At 36.6% G+C, this 21,806-nt stretch overlaps 1 pseudogene across 1 annotated transcript; it reads right to left on the bottom strand.

The window, feature by feature from the left end:
* Positions 1-6,685: 6,685 nt before the first annotated feature.
* LOC148040293 (putative LRR receptor-like serine/threonine-protein kinase At1g06840) lies at positions 6,686-12,432 on the bottom strand (annotated as a pseudogene). The gene is made up of 19 exons (XR_015688011.1): positions 12,263-12,432; positions 11,934-12,078; positions 11,725-11,796; positions 11,454-11,525; positions 11,209-11,352; positions 11,028-11,099; positions 10,832-10,903; positions 10,650-10,721; positions 10,221-10,289; positions 10,026-10,094; positions 9,880-9,951; positions 9,632-9,721; positions 8,971-9,042; positions 8,350-8,864; positions 8,099-8,236; positions 7,516-7,802; positions 7,372-7,423; positions 6,987-7,237; positions 6,686-6,928 (listed from the first exon to the last, which is right to left on the bottom strand). The product of XR_015688011.1 is annotated as a putative LRR receptor-like serine/threonine-protein kinase At1g06840 (transcript).
* Positions 12,433-21,806: the final 9,374 nt, after the last annotated feature.

Raw genomic sequence — 21,806 nt, 5'->3', positions numbered from 1 at the left:
TGTAAATAAGGAATGAGGCTCCTTTGTGTACACTTGTGTGTGATGTGTCTAGGTGTATGAATTCGTGCATAGTATGTGTGAGAGGTGGTGGACCCTATAGGTATCACATTTATGTATTGTGCAATAGTGGATGGATGCATTATCTATAGGTAGATGCAAACAATGGGTGAATGCACAATCTAGTATATGGGGTGTGCCACATAGGGTTCGCTCTTCCTGCCTTACTCCCCTATGGTCTTTTCTTCAAATAGGTTGGATGTTGGTTTTTGGAAGAGGAGGAGAATCTCCAAATTCACCTGGGTCCCTATGTGCTTTGATGTGTGCAATAGTGTGTTGTGAAGTAATTATGTATGTGTCTGTATGGTGCAATGTGTCTCAAAAGGGATAGATAATTTAAGGTATGCAAGGTTATCATTTCATACATGTCTATGTAAGTAGTTCACACAAGGTATTTAGTGTGTTGTGTACCTAGTTAACATGGAGAGTGAGACACACCAATTGATGCATGTATGCTCACATGCAGTACATGGAAAATGGTGCATTAGGGCCTCACCTTATCTTTGTACTCTGCCAATCCTCTCTCCTAGTAGGTTGGATGGCCGAGTCTACAAGAAGGTGAGTTCTATGTGCATGCATCCACACTTGGGTGCATATAAATGCACATAACAAGTGCTTCACAATGAAGAAAAATATACTTTTGTAATTAACATAAAAGATATTAAAAATAAAAATTCTTCCAACACCAAGAATCACAATAGCAATAACTGCACCACATAAGGGTGGATTTAGGTGCATTACATCCTTCATTGTCAATACATGCACTTAGATCCTAGCTACTGCACATACTGCATTCAATAATGTCCCATGTGTAGTTTGCATAGGGTGTCATGGACCTCTCCTTATTACAGTGCACTCCCTCCCCACCAAGAGGGGATACAATCACATGTGGGTTGTTGGGGGGTCACTCTTGGCAACCTATGTACCATCTACCTAATATAATCAATGCCCTATGAGGTGGTTCTAATGCATACCTATTTTTTTGTGGTGGCCATGTTACTTTTCATAAGGTGGCTCCTCCTATTCCTAATGGCAACTCCTCCTCTATGGCCATTCTTTCTTATTTGGTGGTGGTGTGCAATAGTGTGTGGTGGATCCAACACAGGAATGAAGAGAAAGAGGATGATGGTGGTGTTAGAGTTGGAGGTAATGCTAGAAATAATGCCGATGATGACACGAATGAAGAGGAACTGACAAGGGGGTGAAGACAACACAATAAAGGAAGGAAGCAACAAGGAAAATGAAGAAGATGATGATCTTTTTGATGCTCAAACCAATGAAGGACAATCTAATGGAGATAATGAAGATAAAAAACACCTTGATGGAGATGTCAAGTTAATGAAGACAAATATGGCATTCCTAGGGTCGGTTCTTAGAATTGACTAAACAAAAAATGCCTTATGGACAAAGGGGTTGATGCTCCACTCCCCCTCATTTCTCACTCTCATTGAGCTTATTCCAATCCTTGCCAACCTCAAGCCTTTGATGGCTCGAGAAATTATGACCATCTCATCTCAATGCTAGATTATTGATAGAGACCTTAGTTGTATCATTAGTAAACCACAAGTTGATCCTCATGGGATGAAGCTAAATGCTTCATTTGCGAGATAGATATAGGAAATACCTAGTTTACTAAATCGGTACATGCATGGTTAGCACAGATGGTGGAAACTAGGATCGAGTCCCTAGATGACTACCAAACTATGCTCCCTATGATTTAGGGTCGGATATGTCTTAATGGTCTCTTAAAGATGACCTAGCTCGTACTATTCTTGAATTTCAATAAAATTCTTAGACATGTTCATTGCTTATTTTTTAAGTTTTACCTTGAATCTTGATCTCTTTAGGGATTTTTTCACTTGACCAAGTGCCCTTTTACAATCAAAATCATCCTGATGATAGGGACAATAATACAAAGTATAAAAGGTAATCGTGAGAGTAACCAACTCATTAAAAACAAAAAACAACTTCTATATGTATACAAAAATAATAATAGATTTCCAAAACCTTTCCTTGTTAAGGCCACCCAAAGTAAAGGCAATAAAGTCATCATCATTATTGGGCATTATAACGGTGGCAAGTTATTTTCAATGCTCCTCACCTTCAATATATATTCATTTATAGATATCTTTCCTTTCTTCAAAGTACTCAAATATTTCTTAAGTTGAATATTCCTTGCCTTTGTGTATTTATAAAGAACATATTTTTGAAGATCATCCAAGCTATATGATTTACCATCATTGGGCATTATATCAACCATTGACAAGATATTTGAAATGCTCCTCACCCTCAATATATATTCGTTTATAGATATCTTTATTTTCTTCAAAATACTCAAATCTTGCTTGAGTTTAATCTTGCTTGCCTTTGTATATTTATAGAAAACATATTTTTAAAGGTGGTTACTAGTGTAAATTTTGTGCATATTTGATATACATCAACATGCTATTATCAATGATTATAAATACCCAATGCATCACTTTTTTATCCTTTGCATTCCATTCTTTCCATGCTTTTTTTCCTTCTACAATTAGGGGTAACTTAGCTTTGGATTTTTTTCCTTCACATATAATAAACTCATTAAGCATTTTCCAGTGAGGAAGTTTCTCACACAAAACTTCCATGAAGGATACTTGTTTTTGCCTAACTTCTTAATGATGGGATTCCACTATTCTCAATTATCATGCCAAATCTAAATATAAGAATATAGCAACTTGTACCAAAAGTGCATAGTCACAAACGAAGTAGCCTTTTCATTAATATCTTAATAACCTTGTGTTTGCTTTGTGATACACCTCAAAACTGAAGATTTGAAATCTATAGCCTATGCAACTAAGAATGGTCAACACACTTGATAATGGACTGAAACTATTGTCCACAGCCTTGTGACATGAATGGGGCCCAAAATGGCCTCCACATGTAATAATTCAAGCTAAAAATTAGAGATTAAGAGAGCCTCTTACCTATTTCTTTCATGCTTAAATCCTCACTTCATCGTTGATGGTGTTTTCTTTCTTCTTTCTTAAACAATGAAATGTATGTTAAGTATAGAAGATAAGACACAATTTAAAGGAAAGTGGCATATGAAGTTAAACAATGCATGACTACTATATTAACCATTGGATACTATAATGATGCTAGTTGTAAGTAGATGTAATTAAACAATGAGTTAGTGGCCATGTGAGAGTCATGATGATGAATAAATGTAGATGTGCAAACCCATCTATCCATGTGAAATATCCACAAGTATTCAGCTTGCCATCTCAACCACCTTCTTGTTGGCTTAGGTGTAAATTCTCACGAGCCTAGAAGATTGAGTGTGATCAGGACTTATAGTAAGAGTTGTTGCAATTGGAGACTAAAAAGATGGTCTCAATTGAATATTCCCTTGTTGGTAAGGCAACATAATATTTAGATTCCAATATTGATATTGATCTCAATAGTGAGTATATAGTGGTGACTCAAAAAGATAGGCATGTGGGACTCTACCTCTCTAATCTAGAAAAATCTAGAGAAAATTTGGGAGAAAAATCTTTATACTCTAAGGAAGATGGATGCTATGCATGCATTTATAGCAATTGCAAGGGAAAAGTGGGATCAGCTTGAGAAATTGTATGGTGCTAGAAGAAAGAACTCCAAAATCTTCCTCAAAATAGAGTTTTTCAGCTTGGAATACAAGCAAGGAGAATACGTGGATAATCTAATTTTCCACATGAAGGTATTAATGGCCCAATTAGCAATACAAGCTCTAGTTGTTGAAGAAGATGCAATTACAATACTTTTAAAAGTTGTACGCATAGTCTTTTCAACTCTTGTAACTACCCTAAGAAATGTACCAAATCCTACACTTGAAGGTGTCATTCAATCAAGTCTAGATGAGGATAAGAGAAATCAAAAGGAAGGCAGTAATAGCTCAACATCTACCTCAACAAGCCGTGATCAACTCTTAGTCCATATTGTTTCTATGAAAGGTTTCCTTTGCAATAAAAAGGGATATATTGTAGCAATTGCTGGAAAAATTATCCCAACGACATGAAGTGCAACAAATGTAAGAAAATACGGCATATCAATGGTAAATGTCCTAACTCCCCTAAAGTACCAAAAGAATTGGAGGCCGACTCTATCTCCAAAGCACTGACTGACCACCATTTTTAGTATATGTTCTATCATCTTTCCATAAACATCCTTGTAGTCTACTTTATAAAGGCGTCCCACTGATTCATTGAGGGGGGGAACCATTTACATGCTATGTAATCCAATGCCACCTTGGCATTGAGGGGGGATGTTAGAAGTATAGCATGGGAACCCTATGTAAGCAAGGGTGCGTGAGGGAAGGTATGGTGTGAATGGACTAGAGGATAGGGGAAACCCTAACCCTAGCTTCTAATGGCTACATAAACAACCCAAATGACACTCTCAAGTAGATGAGAGAGTGTACCAGTTGTACCTTGAGAAACTTAATAAGTAAGATCATGTTCTTATACTTTGAGCTCTCTTCTTCCTCTTGTGCATGCATTTCCATGTTGTCATGTTGATATTCCAACACATAATAATATATTAACTTATCAAGATGTGAAGGATATTATCTTTTATTCTATGCATTTAGAAAAGCAAATAGGACCTACACTTGGTGGAGGATAAGATTAAAACCATATATGTTAAAGTACAAGCATTCTAATCTCTAAACAACACAACTTAAATGTAGCACCTCAAGCCCAATCATGCATATTTATGCTAGAGAAATGCCACGCAATTATATACACAAAATGCCAATTATATTTTTATCAATTCATTTTCAAAATTGAATTATTGGATAATCTTAGTTTGAAAATGGAGATGGATCATTATGATTTTATATGATTACCTTTTGACTCGGATAATTATAACATCTCAAACCTTTGTTAACATCAACAATAAGTTTTTGGCTATTTTGTTAAGTTTTTCATCTCAATTTGTTGTTACTGTACTTGAAGTCTTGTTTGGAAGGGTGGGTCATATACCCTCCCACCTAAGAATTATATTAAGACCGAATACTTATAGTTCTTATTAATAAGTTTGAATTAATATTTGACATTCATGCACAAAAATAAGTCCTACACCCTCAAACGTCCAACTAGAATACAATTAATTTAGGGCTAATATATGTATCAACTCTTCTATTTACAGAAAGGTAGAAGTATCTGATAAGAAACATTGGAAATGCTCTTTAGTTGCATGTACACATGTATTTTATATGTTAGATATACAAACCACTTCAACAAAAGCATCCTAACCATTTGTGAAACAATTTAAAAGTGCCCAAATCAAGAGCTATGATTTTACATTTACATGTGGTAGATAGGTACACATAGGAGAATGTAAGTGTACCTTTCTTGAAAGTGCATATTTGAGAAGATTGCAATGAGTAGATCAACAAGGGGGGCAATATGATGCTATATATGCATATATTCACACAAACACATAGCAAGATTGATCAAATGGATGTAGCTTAGTTAAGTTGAAAGTACAATGCGACTAGAAGGTCTTGGATTCAACTCCTATAGTCTACAATATCATTGAGCATAGGTATAAAAATGTACAAGCTTTAGTGTGCATATTGTATTGCAATAAAACCTTTTATAGAAAGTGATGTGTTGCAAGATTACCCTAATATACCATTTTTTAATTGGAATTGTACAATGTAATTTACAAGAACCATCAAGTGCATAATATATTTTTTCCAAGCCGTAAGTTTTTGGAGGTGACATCTAGTGCTAAAAAATACTTCCAAACCACCATCTATAGCACATCTATATATCTACATAACATTATCTATATAATCTTTATATCTATATCTATATCTATATAACATTATAATTGAAAAAAATTCCAGACCTTGCACCATTCTTGCATGGCAGATATACCTTAGAAAAGCTTGATCAACATCATCACACATATATGGGTCTGCACATGTGCTCATGGGCCCATGCACATAAGCATTGGTTACATTAACATCATTACTTCTCTGTCGTAAATGTAGATGACAACATGCTAATTAATACCACCAAGCTAAGCGCGGTCAATGTGTGAATGGCACTAGGAGCCCCATGTATAGTAGTTGAGTCCGACATTAGATAGTCTTTCTCCACCAGCTTGTGTAGCTCCTACCGGCAAGCTACATGGTGTGGCAGTTGCTATGCCGGCTACTCCATGTGATTAGCTTGATGAATCATCCAATGTATAGAGAGTTTCCATATCGAATATGTTGTTGCTATACCCAAGATTAGCTAAACCAACTTAGCTAGGCAAGTTGTAGCCTCACAATCTTCACAATGATGTCAACCATGCAAAGCATGGTTAGTGCTTTATCATGTGTACATGCATGTACAAACAACTGCTACCTATAGCAAAACGCTCGTGCATTGAGAATCTATGTGGAAAAGATATGGATGTGCATGCATACCCACCAAGGCTAGGAAGTTGAGAAAAGACTTGTACCACAATTTGATGCATTTACAACTATGGCATTAATAACTTAAGTGAAAAGGATTTGCATGCAATGTCTGCAGAACTGAGGCTAATAAGCTTCACAAGACTGGTACTGGTTGTATTTCAACCATGGAATCGTATGGCGATGTCCTACAAACATCTACCTTGGAGAAAGGTTTGAGATAGTGCCACTCATCAACACACTTCCATCTATGTCTGATGGTATGTAAGGATTGTTCGAACTTGATGCATTTGCCTTGGGGGGAGTATTCTCAGTGCCTCTTGAATATATCTCAAATGAGGTCATGGACTCTGGTATCGGTGTTTGACACCATATGGCTTCCAATTGCCTCACTACTTCAGCCATGGTCGGAGTCCCTACATCTGTCCCTACATCTATGCTCTAGTACAACCATAGCATTAAAGTAGGATATGATCAACTGTATGAAGCTTCCACTCACCGGAGTGCCTTTCACTACAGTTGAAATTGGCCCACCTGATGCACCTTCTAGCTCAAGAACAGGAGCAAGCTTTGAAAGCCCAAAGTCTGCGACCTTAGCTCTCCTCTTCTCATCAAGCAAAATGTTACTAGCTTTGATGTCACGGTGATATATGGGTGGACTTACTTCTGTGTGAAGATATAAAATGCCTCTAGCTGATCCCAAGGCTATTTGGATACGGGTTGGAAAATCTAGGGCCACCTTCAATTTTGCTGAAACATTACAGCCCCTTAGATATCAAGGAAGGAGAAGCTCTTCAACTACTCTAGAATTGATATACAAATATCAAAACAACTAGATTCATGTACTGGATTTGAAGAAGATCATCATGAAAATTTTTACTCACAATTAAGATGCTCTTGTAAGGTACCATTTTCCATGAACTCATACACCAGCATCTGTAACAAAGCCCAAGATAAGTTCTCCTTACTAGTTTAGAAAGCATACACTTCTTGAACTATGAGAAAGGTAGAAACCATGCAATGCATACCTGTTCACCTTGATCATCACAAAAGCCTAACAGGGAGATGACGTTGCGATGATGAACACGTGAAAGCAACTCTAGCTCTGTATAGAATTCTTTTGCACCCTGTAATGATCCCTCTTGTGCACGCTTTACTGCAGCTACTACCCCATCAACCAAAATAGCCTTGTAGACTTTCCCATATCCACCTTTCCCAATCTGCATGGAATCATCAAAATTGTTGGTGGCCTTTGACATTTCTTCATATGTAAAATCTTTCACACCGGCTACTTTAATCCGTTGATAGTGTTTCTCTGCAAAGAACCATAAAATGCTCCTTTAGTACATGGTCTTTGGTTATGGAATCCTTGAATGCACCAAGTATCTTAGAATGTAAAAATCATTATAATTAAGGATGTTAACCATAGCCTTGATAATAATTCTCATAGTAGAACATTTGATTTCCATATTACCAAACAAGTAATCTAAAAACCCAATCAGTAAAGATGCTCCATTTATAGTGTGTGGCAATCAAAAGAAAACATATTCAGCATTACAATGTTTCACAGTATGAAGGTCCATGCATCAATAGAAGGGGGTGGAATCATACTTTCTGTGGAGGGACCGCGATGCCTAATAATGAAGAACATCATAGCACCGACCACTGAGGCTGTAAACACAACTGTAGCAATCACAATACCTGCAATAGCACCTCCACTCAAGCTCTTTCTAGATGCAGCAAATGATTCTGCATAGTCAACAAGCTTCTGAGCCTAAATGAGAAAATAGATGGTAGAAAAAAACACTGGAAAGACAAAACTCCTTGAGCGAGGACTTGCAAGTCAATGGGTGAAAGCTTACCATTGTAAGGAAACCCTATGTCGAAGGATGTTGCTTCGTAAGGACCAAATGTATTATTGTAAGGGATGTTCCAAGTTGTGAAGGTATCATAAAGGTGTTGGGCCTCTGAGTTATTGAAAATATCTCTACGTGGGAATAGCATGATTAACATCCATATACGTGGACCAGATTCCCAATTATACTGGGACACATTTACCTAATATGATGAGAAGTTTAGACCTGATGACAGGTAATCTCGGAACATATCCTCATAGGGTTCAAAGATAGCAAAACCAGGACTCTTCAATCGATATCCTACTTCAAGAGGATAGGCGCATTGGCAAACACCTCGCTGAGTTAGTAATCCATAATCCAAATGCTGATTGTGAGTTGCATCACATGTTGATTCTTGACATGAAGTAGATAATTCAGGAGTGATTTCATCGTCGAGAAGCTCCGAATTGCTTCCATTAAATGCTGTGCAGATTTTTGGTGGTAATAAAGATGTATTGCTGCACACTGGATTTCCAAACAACCTGACAAAAATTCTTTCCCAGTATCAACCTCCTCCATTTTTCCACTTCTACTACTCACACTTGGCATCGAAAGAGGCCTAAAAAACCTTACAAGATCTCAGCTCACCTGAATCTGACATTCTCTATAGAATTCAATGCACCGGGGACGAATGCAGTGAGATTGTTATTCTGAAAGTCCCTGCAGAATCATAGAGGGGAGTCTTAAGCATCATTTTTTGTTTAGTAAAGAGAAATTGTATTAATCATAGAAAAATTACAAGATCACAAGAGTCACAAAAAGCTAATGTCACAAGGATGTGAAATTTTTTTAATTTTCTTAGCATTTGATTAAAAAGTTAAATCAAATGTGCAAATGTGACTTGCACATGTGAGATGCACATTAATTATTTCATGTCCCACAACCCTAAAATATCAATCGGTGCGAAAGACGAAAGTTGTATAGTAAGTTATGTTTGACAGATACTACTAACATCAATGCACTCGTCAAGGAACCCTATATTAATACCTCCAAAGCTATGCATTAATGGTAGAATATTAGACCCGATTTGTAATCCACTATGAAGCAAAAATCAAGTGTGCATGTTGCTATTTACAATGAACAGCAAATAGGACACTAAACCACTTGAAAGAGGTGCCCTAAATGACCTCTTAAACCATAACTCTAATGGCAATCCCACGCGCACCCCTGCGTCTCAAATATATACATCCACTTTGAATTAACATATGCAGATAATAAAGAAAATCAGGGTGCCGAGGAGATTTCTTACAGAACAAATATTGACTGTGAGTTCCGAAAGGCAGCATGTTGGATATCATTCACTGTAATGTTTCCATCTAATGAGTTGTCCCGCAAGATTCTATAGCAAGATAGAATACAAGGAATATTCAGTCTGCTACCATTGTCAGAACAACAATACAAACTAAAGCACCAATGCAGACTCTCATCCATAAGAAATGATCATTCAAGGCAGACAAAGTGAGTCGCTGCAAACTTGCCATCTTCTAGAACACTTACAGAAAATCCAGTTTTGGCACTTCTAGAAAGTCTACTGGCACTGGCCCGTCCAGCTGATTGTAAGAGAAGTCACTAAACAAGACATGAAGGTGGTTAGACTTGACACTACAAAATCAGCCCAATATCATGAGACTTTGGACACCTACATAGTTGTGAGACTTGTAGAAAGAGGCCCAGATGGAAGCATCCCACTCAGGTGGTTGTGACTAAGATCTCTACATTAACATTTAAGAACAAGAACCAAGGATGTGTATCGTCAGAAGATTAAAGAACCCAGCATTCAATCAAGTTGTGCTTGAGAAGCTCATGTATACTCACAAAGCTTGACATGGTATACTCACAAGTATCCCAAAGAAGCTAGAGGTGTAAGATCCGGTATTGGTCCAGTCAAGTTACAATTCCTTAGGCTCCTGCCAATTAGAATGAACCATCCAGATTCTTTTCCCCATAAGAGATATTCAAAACAAGAGGAAAATGTCTAACTGATTTTTTGCAGTTTGCAACTTTTCCAACAGCTATCTTATCATCCCCAATAGCATTGAAAAGTTTTATTGATGTTGTATAGCACACTATGCTCATCCTTAAACACAAATGTTACTTATGAGCTTGTGCTATTAAGACTTGAACATGTGTCATTCTATTATATTCTTCAGATGGAATGCCTAACAGCAATTGCATATTTGTGAATGGATACATGAGGCTTGATTGTATATGGAACCAAATCAAGACACTGGAAAAAGGTGTAACGGACAGTTGGAGTTTGTACCTACATTTTTGTAAGGTTCACCATGTGGGAGTAGTTTGATGGTATTGAGCCAGTAAAAGGATTATTGTCAAGTTGTCTGTCACACCATGAAGCATCGAAACATTGACATTAAGAAGCTTAAATAATGAAAAGAACCAAAAGTGGTTAAGGTGTTTGCGAAATTCTGAACTCAAGAGGTGCCCTTACAAAATGAGTAAGGTAGGTATATTTGCCAACTCAACTGGCAGCTCTCCAGTTAGATCATTGTTATCAAGTAGACTGAATATATCAAAGCAACAAGGTCAAGGCTGACACTAAAATGGCACCATCACAGTCATTTAAAATGAGTTGTTCATAAATGGTTTCAAACCATGTCATTGATGAGCGGATAGTGGAACATTACAGATGCACTAAGCTCTCCAGGTTTCCTAGCTCTTTCGGAATGCTACCATTCAACGAGTTATTGTTCATGTGGCTGCAGAAACAGAAGCAGTTCAAAGAAGAGGTATATGGCTACACAGTTGACTCCCATGCCTTCATTCTTCAACAGACGACATTGACCATACAGAGTACCACATACTTACAAATGCTTTGCCTTATTCAGATTCTGGAAACTTCCAGGCACTGGACCTGATATATTGTTCTCATCGATTTGTAGTCGATTCAAATTTGCAAGGTTGCCCAACTCTGGAGGAAGAATTCCAGTCAATTTGTTGCCATTGAGTAACCTAAAGAGAAGTAAGTGTCAAAATGGGAGATATGGCCTGAGTTTTCCCTGTAGCAGTACTCGAAGACCAAAGGAGGATGAAGTAGGTTAGAGTATATTCACAGGAAATAAAGCTCCCTGAGGTTTCCAATCTCTGGGGGTATGGACCCCGTGATGTTGTTCCACATGACGTCCCTTCAGAATGAATATAAATCATAAAGCGTATCAGTCAAGTAACCTGCATGACACTGTTGCTTTGATGCATGCCTAAGGCTATGACATCCATGTGGTGCGTATAAATATGTCCCTATAGGTAAACAGACATCAATGCTCATATGATACACGCATGTAAGCTTACAACCGGATAAATTGATTGAATTGTGTGAAAGCTTACAAGATCGTCAGGTGAGTGAAGTTGCCGAAATCTGGGGCCAGAATTCCTGTGAAATTCATATGAAGGAGGCGCCTGTGTTTGCGAAGCGCATTATATTCCAATAAATCAAAGCAGGATTGTGCGCAGAATGATAAATAAGTGTAACAGACCATTTTTCCCGACAGACAGAGATCAGAGAGAGCTTTGGAGGTGATCAGTCTAGCACTTACAGCTCCTTCACATGTTGTGTCCCCGTCACGTTCACACAATAGACCCCTGTCCACCGAGGACTCCCACATGGATCGTCTCCATTCCAGTTGCTTAGTCTTCCGAAAACATCACCAATCTGCCTTCGTACTGCTCGTAGAGCGGCAACTGCGGACACACTCCATGACTACACTCCATGACTACACGACGATATTACCTTCAACATCTCCGAATTTCAGCTGTAGTATCTACTTTGGCTATCCAAATATGATCCCTCGAAATTATTGACAAAAGGTAATGAGCATCACGTATAATATCGAAATATTGCTTTATGGTGACTACGCGACCATACCTTCAACTTGATCAGTGACAGCATCTGTCGTGTCTACTGGGGATATGGTGATGAGGGAAAGCACTAGGGCCAGTATCTGAGAGCCCAATTTCAGCTGTCGCCCTCCGATCGAATGCTTGCCTTTCAATGGAACCATTGGATACTAGTTATGATTCTTATTTGCAGAGACTATTTACGGCTCGGCAGGCATAGACTATAGCTTACTCACAACAAATCGTTGCATAGATTATTCTGCAGAGACAATGTCTGCCTCCAGCTTTTGAGGGACTAAGTCCATCCTGCATGGTTCATATATCTGACTCTGGCTTGATTATAAGGGTTGTTGCAGAGATGATTCTAACCTGCAGAGGCAAGTTCTGACTCTAGCTTTATTACAAGGATAATTCTAACCAACAAGCAGAGAATACCACCCACTTCTCTCAAACTGATGAGATTAATGTGGCTATAAATGATCTGTAAAGCCACAGAAATCTGTATCTGTCACATTTTGTGATCAAGCATCCGGATTCGGCTTTGGATGTGGCTATAAATGCTGCTGAAGCATGAGCTGAGACCAACCTTAAAAGCTGGGTCCACTGATCTTACCAGTCTACGTAAACTGATTCTTTCGGTTTCATGGAGAAAAACCACAGAAAATGGGTTTTGGTAAAATCAAAACCAGAGCAGATTTGAGTGGGCCAACCTCCTCAAAAACCACGACCCTTTCAAACTAGTTAGAAAACTACCCTTTCGTAAAGAGACTCTACCTTACTCACTCTTCACAAAACCTTTAGTTATAAAATTGATAAACATGTATAAATTAATTCAATTATAGTTTGAAGCAAAACTCCTTCCAAAATTTACAAAACCTTAAGCTTTACAAAACGGTTAGTTATGAATGGCGAATATATATAAGTAGATCAAAAGATCCCTTCAAATTTTGAGTTAAAGGTTTTTGTATCTACTCTCGCATAAAAGTTTTTGGTGAACACTCCTTTGCTCTTCCCAACTTCAAATATCATTTTTTACTATTGATTATTATTACATGATTGTTAGTAGTGTCATATTTACCCTACTAAGAGTGGATTCATGTCCTTTCATGACCTATTAATAAATGGTAAGGGGCCTAGAACTCAATGCCTATCCTTATTGTTGATCATAAGCTCCCTTCCCCAACACAAACAACTATTCCAAGTGCGCTCCGAGCTCTCTTGATAATACAATTATTTGCATTATTTAAAAAAAGTGGGATCCTCCTTGGTCACATAGCATGGGTGGCAATTACTAGAAACCCTAGCTATGCCATTTTTATTGTAACTCGTTGGTCACATAGCATGAGTGCCGAGTGCTTGGCAACCTTAGTTATGCAATTTTTACTATAACTCATTGGGGCTAAAGAGGATTAAATGTTCCACAAATAACATGGCATTCACATTCATTCCTTGGTAGGTTTAACCATGTGAGTTTCTCAGGCTACTGTGATTTTTCTTTTGGGGGTGAAATTTTACAAGGTTCTTTCTTTAGAGTTTTGTAAGGTGAAAAGCAAGATCACTACGCATGGCAATTCCTTTTAGAGAATTGTTTTGCAAAACATGTGCAATGAACAAAAATATAACTCCTTGAAATTGTTAACAAAAGGCAAAAAGCAAAAGCCAAACTAAGCTATCATGATGGGAAAATATGATCCCTCGAAATTATTGACAAAAGGTAATGAGCACAAATGTAGCACTAGCTATCACAATTTGGCTACTTTATAGTACGACATGTAGTATCAACTATATTGGTAACAACTTTCACATAGCTAGTTACGTGACCTATGGCCATTAATAGATTCACCTTATACACATAATGCATCTTAATTATGACAATGTATTAGCTCATGACGTCATAAAAGAAATTTGAACATCTTATTGTGTGACATTTGAAATCTATAAAATATTGAAATTATGCAAAGAATCTCTAAAGTAGTACTCCCTAGCATTTCATGGCATAGCAATGAAGAATATAAATTTGATCATCGCCATCATGAACCTCATAGCAAGCATTAATAAGAGCCCTTCCACACTTAAGTTCATGTACATAGTGGGGAGGGGGTTTGACATAAAAGCACTATGGCCACGCACAAGTCAAGACATATGTGGACAATGCACTCCAATGCAAAACCTAGAGGATTAAAAAAAGAACTTGAGAGAGAGAGAGAGAGCTTGTTGCCATGTAATAAAACTTACAAGAGTCTACTAGGTATGTCTAATTTTAGTGATACTAGTTTCACTTGCTAGAGTCCCATATTTTTAGGATCACATGTCAAGCAATTGGGCCACACTTCCTTCAACATGACTTCATGGACCTATGCAGATTGAATTGGCCTAAGCATGACCCATTCCTAAGGTCACTACAACTTACAAAAATTAAATGATTGACTTTGTTTAATAATTTAAGTGGAATTGATATGGATTGTTGATTATTTAATCGATCAAGTGGATGTGCTATGAGTTATTGAGTCATTCAAGTGGACTTGCCATGGGTAAGAGAAACAATCATTACAATGGGGATATATTACTAGCTAAAAGAACAGTTAAAATGGATAGGAACGAAATCAACGCAATACTTAGCATTATATCATTTGTATAGAGAGCAATTCATGCCTTGTAAAATAATGGTATCTAAACATCATTTTATAAGCGTGATAGGCATCTCCCCACCCTATTTGATTGCAACTGCGAGTAATTAATTGCTTCAACTACAAAATATTCTATATAGGCTATGAAAAAGTCAAAAAAATCTTTAAATGGGCCATGAGAAAGGCATTTAAGTTTCATATTCATAGATAATAATAATAATAATAATAATAACAACAACATGAACATATGCATAAACATGCAAAAGTGCCAACAGGAAGTTCCAAACATACTTGCTAGAACATAGTATTGCATATAGTATTTGAAGTTGTGATAACATAAGCATTAGCCTCATTACAATCTACAAATATTTTGTACTTACATGAGTTACCCCATAAAAGAATCATTTAAAAACTTGATTTGGATAAAGCCTTTTTGGCAATGGTAGTTTATATAACTAAGGGATCATCAACTTAACCATGTACAAGATCAAAGTGATTGCAATGAGCATTAGAGGTTGGATATAATAAAGTGTGAATAAAAACATAGCATTATCAATCTTAAACCCTAGCCTCATAAGTCCAAATGGGTAGAAGATGTAAAATCATAGTAATCAATGAACTTTTTTTGTAAGATGTTAACTTGGCTTTACTTAAGAAGAATCTGTTGGAACTATGTATTAAAATCTTTACCACAAAATGTACAACTAAGCTTTGATTAAAGGAAACAAGATTGGAGAAAACCTCACCATTGTATTGTAAATTTTATCATGTGAGAAAGAAGAATTGTTCAGCATGCACTATCCCTCTTGCGGACTATTTGCATTTAGTGATTGAACTAGTAACCTTATAGGCTATCTTAGAACTCTTTAGGACCCACACTTAAGAAACACTAGCTACTTGGGTGTTGTGTTGACCAAGCCTACTAACTAGACTTCACATGACTACCATCATTGTGAAGCATTATGAAGCTCCTGATGTTGCATCATGAAAGCTTCACATTGAGCAAAGGGAAGCAATCTTGCTATCTCATAGGTGCTTCCCTTTTTTTATAGAAAGATAAAAGAGAAAATGTGTGATGTGTGCAACAAAAAATGCCATCTTTGTGTAACAACGTATTATTATTAGCTACTTAAAGCTATAACACAAAATCTCATATATTAAATATTGGTTTCTTGTGAGTCAAGAAATTAAACAATATAATATCTTTCTATCTTGGTTTTCATAAAACATTCAAACAATGCATCCTTTAGTGTTAGCTTATTGGCTTCTCATTCTCAATAGTAATATATGATTTCCAGGCTCATGAGGATGTATATGTACCTCTATGGCTTCGTGTTTTATTGGGTAGCATCTCCCTTTGCTAGCAAAAATCAAGGGGTATGCTTCAACCACATGATGTTGCACTAAATGTACATGCTTGGACTACATGTATGAATATTTAGCAAAAGTGAAGGGGTATGCTTTGACCACATGATGTTGCACTAAATGTACACGCTTGGACTAGAAGTATAAATATTTAGCACCTTCAAGTAAGATTTAGTTTCTTTATCGATAGGCCTATGTGTGCATAGAGATGTGGGTGCACTTATAAAGGATCGTGCATGCATGCACATGCTATGCAAGTATATATGTAAGTCTAAACATGTTTTTACCAAAGATAATGGGAAACTTTGGCCCATAATTATGGAGATTAGTTTTGCTTTTTGAATATATTTAGTAGGAGAAATAACTTGGGCTAAACTTACTCATTTTACCTAAAATTAGAATGCGTACCAAATCATTGACGTTTTAATAGATATTTCGATAAGAAGCATCAAGAGAAAATTAGTCAATAAGCACCACTTAGGAGGAATAAAATATTGAAGCATATGATCACACATCAGAATTGCCTACAAAAACAATGTAGAACTTATGTGACAAACTTCAAGAATTGAATGCATATACAATGTAGAGTTAATAAAATGATTTATGATTGGGATGTAAATCACCAAGGCAGTTGCTTACATATCTATCATCAATGATTGAGACTTGTCACATTTTAAAAAACATCATGGATAGTTGGAGATTATAATACTTTCAAAGTGTCTATTATCTCGAGTCCTTATATATATGAAATGCATATATAGTGGCACATACACATATGCACCTCTCTCTCTCTCTCTCTCTCTCTCTCAACATAAGTCAAACAAAGATTTTTTGTCCATGAAAGAAACTTTATCATATACATTGGAATAGATTTGGAAATGTGGCATGTCTTAGCTCCATCAACTGATTTGTAAACCACAACACACACACACACACAATATATCTCACATACACACACGTGAAGCATAAACATTTTTTCCATGAAAGAAACTTTATTAGTAAACATTGGAAGATGATTGATGATGTAACATTTGTAGCTTCATCATAAGCTTTGTAAACCAAAACTATCATTAAGATGCTTGCTCAATCGCAAAGTGAACTCTAGAATAAACTCCTTGACGTCATTTAGAATGAGTTGAACCATTGTACATCTATCAAAACTTGCAAAGACGAAATGTAAGAGGTCATATAAATAATCAATATATGTACTTGTGCATATAAAAAAGTGGAGAAAAATGTTTTTTGGTAATTCCATGTATGATTTGGGCAAATGAATTTATTGCTTTGTTTATGTTCTTGAATGGTTTTTTTTTCTCTCATGCATACGCCTCAATCTAGCCAAGCTCTAAAGAGCTACTATGGAAAGGCTTATGTTATAAGTGACTAACAACTCACTTAAGAGCTACTAGTTGAATGTAGATCCCTTTGTTAGGATGACTATGAAGCCATGAGTCTATGGAATGTAAAGAAGTTCATTCGTGGGGATGGTAGATAAGTCACAAATAAGTGAGACAATCGAGAGAGGTGAGAGTAGCTAGCCATTAGGAGAGCTTTCAGGTCTTGAAAATGCCTTTTAGGAGATAGAGAGAGAGTGCTCTACACCAATAGGAGGAACGCCTCAATAATGGAACTTCTATTTTAAAAAAGAAAAAAATCATTTTACAAAAAGATATATATATAATAATATTACGAATTTGCATTATCAATATCTATTTTTAGCCTCTTATATTCATGATTATGACATTCTTTGCATTAATGATGTATAGTCTCAGCCACTTTTATTTAGTAATATGCTTGGATTAATGATAATGACTAGTTTAATCTAAATTCAAGTTAGTAAAAAACTTGACACTTTTTTTTCCTTTTTTCTTTTATTCCTTGTGTTTTTCCCTCCTTTGTGGTAGCCTAGTCCCCCCCCTCTCTCTCTCTCTCTCTCTCTTTGTGCCACACACACATACACAATGTGTGTGTGTCTATGCCATGGATACATAAATTCGACCTTCAACAAGGCATCCAAGCTCCCAAATCACATCTATATCAATGTTTAACTCGTTCCAAAAAGATGAATGATGGATTCTTATCATCATTAGCAAAGGCAGTTGGATCACCATGCAACAGGCAAAACATGGGAAAAGATAAACATTTGAGAGCTCATTCATCTCTGGTTGGAAAGGTAGAATCCGAGATTTGAAGCTTGGAGTAAATAAGAATAGCATAAAAGAGGTACTGGTGCAACATGTGTTTATACATAGGGAGCTATATTTGGAACTTGGAACTTCAAATATTCCAATGCATAGACCAACTTGTAAGATTTTGATTCTTAAAGTCTTTCTTTTCTTGAACTTGGTTTAAGGTTTTTCATTATAACATTTTTTTGTTTGTCTTGTAGATGTCTATCCCTTTAATATTGAGAAATGACAATCGGTCGAGTCTATTGTTGATGTTATTAATGTTATGCATGGTTTGATTGGAGAAAAGATGTACAAAGGTTGAAATAAGATAGATCTTGTAAAGAATAGAATATTATTTTATGACCATTCTTATATTATCTCCATGCAACGCAGCTAATGGGGATCGATATCCCCCTTTCCTTTGTTTGATTTTTCAAGCCTTGAGTGGCCTGTGCCAAGTCCAGCTCTTAGTGAGCGTTGTAGATATAAAATATTTTCTGAGATATAGAGAGCATTAAAACCAAATATCTCAAGTAGGCTAAGAAAAGTTACTTTTTTCATGCCTATTAATATACTTGTTGACTTCTTTCCTAATGCTAAGATAAGAATATCAAAGAGCATTATGTTGGTGGTAGTCTATTTACTTTAGACCAAAATTTTGATACTTTTAGCAAAGATCCTAGTATAGTGGATCTTGATGTTTGGTTTAATGAGAACATTATTGCAATCCTAAAGATTAGATCATCATGTATGCTACATCAAGTGAGGATGGATTTACAGAATGAAGATATTGAACTACCATGCTCATTTGTGTTTCAACTTAATAACAAACGAGTAAGATTTTATATCATATTATATCCACTTAGGTATATATCTGATTTTAGTAAATATTTGTAATATATTATTTTACAAATATCAATTAGGAAAGAGAAGAATATACAATGCAAGGATATTGAAGAAAATATATCTTTGCTATCAATATAGAATACATGTACAAATTTTAAAGCAAAATTTGTCAACCATATCCATGACTCATACACACAAGGTCTTACAAGTAATGAGGCAAAAATACTACTTTTTTTTTTGAGAACTTTTCTTAGGAGAAGGGACATCCTTTCTAAGAGTCATTTTTCCTTTCTTTGATGCTTTGGTTGCCTTGGGTGTTGAAGGCATAGCTCTACTTGTTACAGTTACATGTACCTCCTCTCCTTCAATGTCCAAGCCCCCACTATTGTCCATTCTTGTCAGTTGTATACAATTTACCATTATATACTTCATGACCTTTGCTCTTATATACCAAACATGCTCACTCATATAGCAATCCCTTATAAATTATCATACATTTGTAAGAAAATATTTTTAGTTCATTATTATTTTTTACAATGGACTATATTATTATCATCAATAGACTATTTTGCAACAAACCTCTATCTTAAAGTTTAGTATCTTTCACATTACCTTTATAAGTTTATCATCATTGAGATAAATAAACTTAACCAATCTTCTTGCATTTGCAATTTCTCACCAAGTATATGTTGGAAACTGCGAGGAAGACAAGAGATGAAAGGAAGAGAGGAGAGAAGAGAGATATGAGACACCGGAAGTGGAACCCCAGAAGTGTGTCAACTGAGCACACATGATAGAAATATATAGAGGGGACCTAAGTTACTATATATAGACAGACTATATATAACTAACACCCTCGTAGAGAGAAAACAGGAGGTGCCGCGGGGGGCCTGTGGGCTTTCGCATGGAAATCCTTGGTGATAGGGTCTCTGGTGGCCACCAACATCCTCAGCCTCTATAGCCTGACAGTGTCACGGGAGGTCGGCTGCCACCTGATGGCGCCCGTCAATGCCAGCATCTAGCAGCTCACCCGCCTCGCCCAAGAGCTCGCCTCCCTCTGCCAATAGCTCGACCACGACTACGGCAATCTCACTAATTGGCTCCGTCACCAAGAGCCCCCCTCCGTCACCCCCATTGGCGCCGTCAATTCTGACGGCGACGCCATTGACCAGAACTCCCCCTTCACCCCGTGGCTAATCCCGGAGCTCAAGAAGAAGGTGGAGACGAAGAACTCGCTTTTCTGCCCCATCGTCTTGTCATTGTCTCCAGCTTTTGCCCTCGCCTGTCTTCCCCGTTGCAGTTATAGGCTTAGGCCTCATAGGGTCGGCAGCGTGCCGCCATCTCTCGCAGGCGCTGCTGGGCTCTAATACCATGTTGAAAACTGTGAGGAAGACAAGAGACGAAAGGAAGAGAGGAGAGAAGAGAGATATGAGACACCGGAAGTGGAACCCCAGAAGTGTGTCAACTGAGCACACATGATAAGAATATATAGAGGGGACCTGGGGCGCTATATATAGACAGACTATATATAGCTAACAGTACAAGAGTAACTATCATCCTAACGAGAACACTCCAATCAACAATATAAAGTAAGACTATAAAACTTGTGTATGGTAGTTTATAGAATAAATTTTCTTATTATGTTCCAACCATTAAAATCAAGACCTTACTACAACTTGTCTATATTGCATTGGTAGTTTATAGAATAAATTTTCTTATTATGTTCCAACCATTAAAATCAAGACCTTACTACAACTTGTCTATATTGCATTGGTGCAAGTAAATCAAAAGGCATGGGAGGCTTTTTCTCAAAGACTTCAATCAATCTTTTCATGTCTCTATACTAAAAAGACTAAAATTTAGAGTAATACAAAAAAGACCACAATATTTAGAGTACTAGCAAAAAAACAAATCAAAATATCAAGGAGACCATGGATTATATAGCTTACCAAAATATCAAGGAGACCATGGATCATATTTCAATAAGTTAGCAAAATAAAATCTCATCAAATCTAATAGGATATCAAATTACTTACTTCTCATTGTATGAGATTAGGAGTACCTCCAAAGTTTCAAAGTCAATTGGGTTCAACCAATAATCAAATGCATTGTTTTATAGTGGAATGGAAAAGTGGCCTCATGGTTTGCAAGATGCATGAGATTAGATTTGATCATATGGCCGAACGAAACAAGAATGGGGGATTCTTAGATGCTAGCATTGATAACAAAATGAAAGATTTGATCATATGGCCATTTTTTATTTTGTAGTGGAATGGAAAAAGTGGCGAATTTGTGGCAAAATGTTATGATATTTATATATGAACATATAGATAGGAAGTTATGAAAAATTGAAATGCAAGAAATGGTTTATGGAAACAAAGTGGTTTGTTTGTTGCACAACAAGTTTTGACCACATGGCGAAACTTCCTATAAATATAGTAGGTAATCAAGGAGTTCCAAGTAGAACATTGTCTTCCTTTTTGGAGATAATAAGAAGATGTTTTTCTTAGAATATTTCTCCATATAACCAAATCTAGCATACCCATAATTTATGTGATCGAAC

This window comes from Lygodium microphyllum, chromosome 2, assembly GCF_053477565.2.
Source record: "Lygodium microphyllum isolate KBCC chromosome 2, Lygodium_microphyllum_v1.1.10, whole genome shotgun sequence".
Lineage (NCBI taxonomy): Eukaryota > Viridiplantae > Streptophyta > Polypodiopsida > Schizaeales > Lygodiaceae > Lygodium > Lygodium microphyllum.
Note: the sequence above shows the minus strand (reverse complement) of the source record. Positions and strands in the feature narration are given on the sequence as shown.